The sequence below is a fragment of the Ursus maritimus genome, unplaced genomic scaffold (assembly GCF_017311325.1).
Source record: "Ursus maritimus isolate PB19 unplaced genomic scaffold, ASM1731132v1 scaffold_24, whole genome shotgun sequence".
NCBI classification, from domain to species: Eukaryota; Metazoa; Chordata; class Mammalia; order Carnivora; family Ursidae; genus Ursus; species Ursus maritimus.
Window position 1 is genome coordinate 24,215,175 of NW_024424897.1, and position 5,999 is coordinate 24,221,173.

At 48.2% G+C, this 5,999-nt stretch overlaps 1 non-coding gene across 1 annotated transcript; it reads left to right on the forward strand.

The window, feature by feature from the left end:
- Positions 1-5,227: 5,227 nt before the first annotated feature.
- On the forward strand, positions 5,228-5,299 carry TRNAQ-UUG. Its single transcript has one exon. It is a non-coding gene; the product is annotated as a tRNA-Gln (tRNA).
- The last annotated feature ends 700 nt before the right edge of the window (positions 5,300-5,999 follow it).

Below are 5,999 nucleotides of genomic sequence, written 5' to 3' on the forward strand. Positions count from 1 at the left end.
GAAGAAACCCTTAGAAAAGAAGATATCCAAATGGCCAGGGAGCATGAAAAAAGAAGTTCAACATCATTAGCTACCAGGAAAATGCATATTAAAACCACAAGCAGAAATCATCGCACACCCACCAGAGGGGCTAAATTTAAAAGACTAACGATACCACCTCTTAGCTAAGATGTGAAGCATCGGAAATGCTCTCATACGCTGCTTGTGGGAGGGTAAAAGCGTACAATCACCTTGCAAAGCTGCGTGACAGTTCCTGATAAACGTAAATGTCCGCTTACCTATGACCCAGCAATCCCACTCTTACCCGAACAGGTCTGCACGAGAATGGTCATGCCGGCTTTATGTGTATTAGCCCCAAACTGGAAACAACCCAAATGTCCATCAATTGGACCAACACAGTTGGTATTCCTACAATGGAATACTACTTGACCATAGAAAAAAACATCCCACTGGTAGATAAAGTAAGATGGATAAATCTTGAAAACACTGTGTCGAGCAAAAGATACCATTTAGTGATATGTTCTTTATATATATGCTTAAAGAAGAGGCAACACCAGTCTTTCAGTGATAGAAACCAAAGTAGTGATTTCAGGGGAGCAGGACAGGGAATGACAGGAAAAGATACCAGGGAACTTTCTGGGATGATGGAAATGCTGCGTATCTTGATCTAGCTGATAGTCACACAGGGGTACGCCTACATTTGTAAATAATAATAATAATAATAATAATAATAATAATAATTATTATTGATTTATTCAGTGAAGGTTTGTGCATTTTACTTTATATAAATAATATCTCAATAAAATGCCATTTAATTAGATGTATGTACTATTACGGAACAATCCTCAAGATATGATGCTAAATGAGTAAAAGTGCAGAACAGTGTTTCCACTTTTTAAAAGAAGAGGAGTATGGGGCGCCTGGCTGGTTCAGTCAGGGAAGCATGAGACTCTGGATCTCGGGGCTGTGAGTTCAATCCCCATGTTGGGCATAAAGCTTACTTTTTAAAAAAGAAAAAAAAGGGGCGCCTGGGTGGCACAGCGGTTAAGCATCTGCCTTCGGCTCAGGGCGTGATCCTGGCGCTGTGGGATCGAGCCCCACATCAGGCTCCTCTGCTGGGAGCCTGCTTCTTCCTCTCCCACTCCCCCTGCTTGTGTTCCCTCTCTCGCTGGCTCTCTCTCTCTCTGTCAAATAAATAAATAAAATCTTAAAAAAAAAAAAAGAAATTGCCTCTGAGAGCAGAAAATTATAGTCAAAAGGTTTATTTGGCTGTGCATTTCCTTTTATACATTGTGAATTTTGTACTGTGCTCACGTATTACCCATGTAAATATTTTAAACTTTTTAAGGAAAGAAGAAACAAGATTTTTAAGTAACATGTCATTATTAGGGGGACCTGGGTGGCTCAGTCGTTAAGCGACTGCCTTCGTCTCAGAGCGTGATCCCAGGGTCCTGGGATCGAGCCCCACATCAAGCCCCGCATCGAGCCCCGCATCGAGCCCTGCACCGGGCTCCCTGCTCCACTGGGAGCCTGCTTCTTCCTCTCCCACTCCCCCTGCTTGTGTTCCCTCTCTCGCTGGCTCTCTGTCTGTCAAATAAATAAATAAAATCTTTAAAAAAATGTCATTATTGTGTTAAGCACAAAAGCAGAGCTTAAAATTATACAGTGAAGACTACATAAAAATGCATTTTAAAACAGGAAGTGGAAAAAAATCAAGTGTCAAAGGTGCTTGCTGGGGAGTGCCTGGCCGGCTCACCCAGAAGAGCGTGGGACTCTTGATGTCAGGGTCATGGGTTCGAGCCCCACGTTGGGTGGAGAGATTACTAAAGAAAATAAACTTTTTTAAAAAAAGTGCTTGTTGGAATTGTAGTTATTTAAAAATCTTTCTACTTCACTGCATTTTCTACATTTTCCATAATACATGCTTCGCCTTTATAACCTGAAAAGATAAAATAATGATTTTAAAAGGAGAAAGTGATAACCTTCAAAAATGGGATAAAATGTGGCTGCTGCTTTGTTCAAAGAAAGTAAGCAGCCAGATCTCCCTGATCAGAGCCTCTGAATGCCAGGCCCAGAGCAGGGCACGGGGCAGCAGGCTCAGAGACTCAGGGCCTCCCGTGTCACCTGGCACAAGGTGGCGCTTATGGCTTGTCTGGCACAGCTGGGGCTCCCAAGGCAAAGTAGGGGGTTTGTGGCACATGTCACCTGTCCTGGGTGGCAAGGACACGCAGCAAGGCTGATTCTATGGCAGCTAGCTGTGAGCAGTGTCAGCCTGGATAAAGGAAACTGACTTGGACTTGACAGTGAACATGAACTCTTTCCACTTCGCTGAAAACATTACTGTACTATTGTTCCACTCGCCAAAAGAAACTTAGGAGAATACCTTAAAAGTCCCTAATCCTGGACTTTAACTGTCTTTTCTTTTCTTTTCTTTTTTTTTAAGATTTTATTTATTTGACAGAGAGACACACAGCGAGAGAGGGAACACAGCAGGGGGAGTGGGAGAGGGAGAAGCAGGACTCCCACTGAGCAGGGAGCCCGATGTGGGGCTCGATGTGGGCCTCGATGTGGGGCTCGATCCCAGGACCCCGGGATAACGACCGGAGCCGAAAGCAGACGCTTAACGACTGAGCCACGCAGGCGCCCCTTACCTGTCTTGTCTTAATCTCTGACCTCATTAAACTTTCTGGGGTACCGTCTGCTTCAGTTCAGCCCTTAATCCCGGGTGCCACCGTGCCACCGCTGAAGCCACGCTCACCCCGCCTCCCCCAGAGCCCAGACCTGCCCACGCTCGAGGAGCCACCTGGTGGAAGCGGAGAGTCTGCGCTCAAAGGCTTCATGGGATGCCATCTCCGGGGTGTCGTGCATTACGCATTTATGTTAAAAGAAACTAGTGATGCGGGATGGGGGGATTACATATTGTCTCTGTTTTCTCTGTTGTCTCCAAAATAACCAATGTGATGTTAAAGAGAATGTTCTTTCTTCCTCCTGAGTTCTCTGGTGCCCTCTGAGGGGGTTCGATGAGGGTGTTTGGGATGGCACTAGCCACATTTAAAAATCAGCAAGTCCTGGGCCTTGTCCCCAGAAGAATTCACAGTCCAACCAAGGGGACATGGGGAGGGACGATGGGAGAGACTGAGCCACAGAACACAATGACCTATAATTCCAATAAGTAATGACAAAAGCTGTCAGGGAGATGATCCTTTTTATGTCACTGGAGGAATTCACGGGTGGGGATTTCAGTGAGGGTCTCATTTGGGCTGGGAAGATGTTTCAAGCTGAGAAGATGGAGGGAACTGGAAAGGAAGAACCTCCCACAGGAATGGGAGGAGGGAGAAGTCCTCCTATTGGACAGAAGGAACTATCTCCTGTATTTTTTCAAAGGGCATAATCACAACTCTTTAGGATTTCTATGTAGCTTCTGAAAAATTAATTTCAATACACTTTCATGGGTACAGAGTGCTTGTAAGAAGGAAATAGATGGGAAGCCAGAGAGACTAAAGCCATTTGATATTAAGTCAGTTCGATATTGTTAGTCCAGCCTAATAAAGAGACACCCTTATCTCACCATAGGAACTCAGTGGGAGTTTGGTTCACTCCTCAAAATGGAAAAACTATAATGTTTCTTCTGACAATATACAAGAATTAAAAAGGATTTTTTCAAGCAATACAGTAAATCATAAACTGTGAGAAAGAGACCTCATAAATGTATTCCCCAGGGATATCTGTCCACAGCAGACTTTTTTGGATTTGAGCTAAGCAGGTTCTTGACCAAAGGCAGGAGAAACAGATTCTGGGCAATTGAAACAGGAACAGTACTCCTTGCAAGAAAGTCAGATAGCTCACAGCATCAAAAGGAAAGCAATTCAAGAAAATGGACAAGAATGAGGGGGAACTACGCAACCAGGAACCCAGCTGAGGTCAGTACCCGGGGCAGTCTGGTTAGGACCCGACTTCTGCTGCCAGTGGACAGGGAATGGCTGTTGTCACTGCTCCTGAGACACTGGGTGTCCGAGCTACCACCAGCAGCAGATAAAGTTCTAAAACATTCCTGTTTCTGGTCATCAGTCGCTTTGGATTCGAAGTCCAGCTGGCCAGGCTAAGGGACACATAGGCACTCCGGAGAGTGAGTGTATCTGTCTTGGAGCACAGTCCTGCTGTCACCCAGACGCATACCATGCTGGATCCCTCAAGCAAGGCAGCCAGTCAGATGTCACAGGGCAAATAAATGGCACCTATCCAGTTTTTGTGCCTGTAGATAAGTGGGATGTTATTATACATACTAACTGGTAGGTAGATTTTTGGTGTTGGTTTGATTTGGTGAGGCTTGTGGCTCTTTTCGTGTCAACGCAATCAATCAATGTAATACTATAAATCAAAACAACGTCACTACAATAAAACCTCATCTAAATTCCTGCACAGTATTCATTGTATAGATATTGTCAGTATTTACTAAATCGATTTTCGTTTTTGTATTCTATTCTTTACCATTTTAAACATCGCAGCTGAGAACATCCTTGAACACTTGGTACTGGTCCTCGTAGTCCTTTGGGATAAAGTTGCAAAAGTGAAACTGCTGAGTCAAATGTAGTAAGAGGTTTAAAGCTGACCTGGAAAAACCCAAGGGGAAGTCCATCTCTCACTGATCAAAGCTTACAGTTTGGAAGGAACCACGTACCACAGCAGTGCCACCTAGTAGCCCGTAAAGCGGGGAGCGGAAGCAGAATGCTCTGGGTGTCGGCAGAAAGCCTGGTTTTAGGTCCACACCCTCATCTTTCGCGCTTGGGACACCCGGGCTTTGAACCGCCGCCTCCCCACGTGCCAGTCCGCTTCTCTCCCTGCTTGGCCACACCAGCCCCGCAAGGAGCGCTTGGAAATAAATAAACAAGGCCGGAGCCCAGGATGCGTGCGCCGAGCGTTCCGCTCCCGGCAGGGGCCGCCGCGGGCCGTCTCCGCCCCCCAGCCCGCCGGCCTCCCGGCTTCCCCGGGCGCAGGTCAGGACCCCGGGAGGAGAGCAGGAAGAGCGGCGACAGGAGATGACACCGCAGGACTGGCAACGTCGGGGCCGCGGAAGCCCTTGCTGCTCCGCTTCCGCCCGCCCTCCCGGCCTTGGGCCCAGAGCGCAGAGCCCCGGCGGGGAGAACCGGACCTCCGCCGGCGTTCTGGAAGGGCAGCTTCGCGCGCCATGTGGCTTGAGAAGCCTCCCGGCCGCCTAAATCCGCCAGCAGGTCCCATGGTGTAATGGTTAGCACTCTGGACTTTGAATCCAGCGATCCGAGTTCAAATCTCGGTGGGACCTCTTCAAATCTTTTGGTTCTACAATTCCTGTTTTGAGGACTGCTGGCGGCGGCGGCCGCTTGGGGCTGTGCCGTTACCCCCGTGACCTAGGGGATCGCGGTTTAGGGTCCCTCCCCCTCTCTGGTTTCAGGTCCAGCCTGGGAGTCGCAGTGCGCATGCGTGAGAGTCAGGGCGGAAAAGTGTTGGTGGAGGCCGAGAGTGACTTTACCTTGGAGGGGACGGTGAAGCGACCCCAGGGAGCCTGCCTCGGACCGCAGCCTTCCGGACTAGAAGACACCCCCCCAAACCCCCGCTGTTGGGAATCTTTCTTCCTATTGGCTAATGTGCAGAATACGATCCATTACTGCTTTATAAACGGATTGAAATACTGGGCGGAGCCAAGGGGCGCGGGAAACAGTAACAGACTGGGGAGAAGGGAGTGTCGTTTGGATCCAGTCCGCCTGTGCGTGGGTCAGATAGTGAAGTGGGTCTGGTTGGTTGTCCGGCACTCAGGCAGTAGGCAGTGAGGTTGTCCATGTCTGTTTTTCAGGCCGTGCCAGTCGGTCAGGGGTCTCCGACCGCGGTTTCTCACCTTGTGGGTGGGGTGTTTTTTCCCTTAGAGGGTAGGAATCTCTATGGGGTTCACTAACAGGGTTGAGCACGTCTGTTGACGAATCTGTCCAGGACTGGTGTTTTGGGTGCTGGCCAGTCGCGCGTGATTT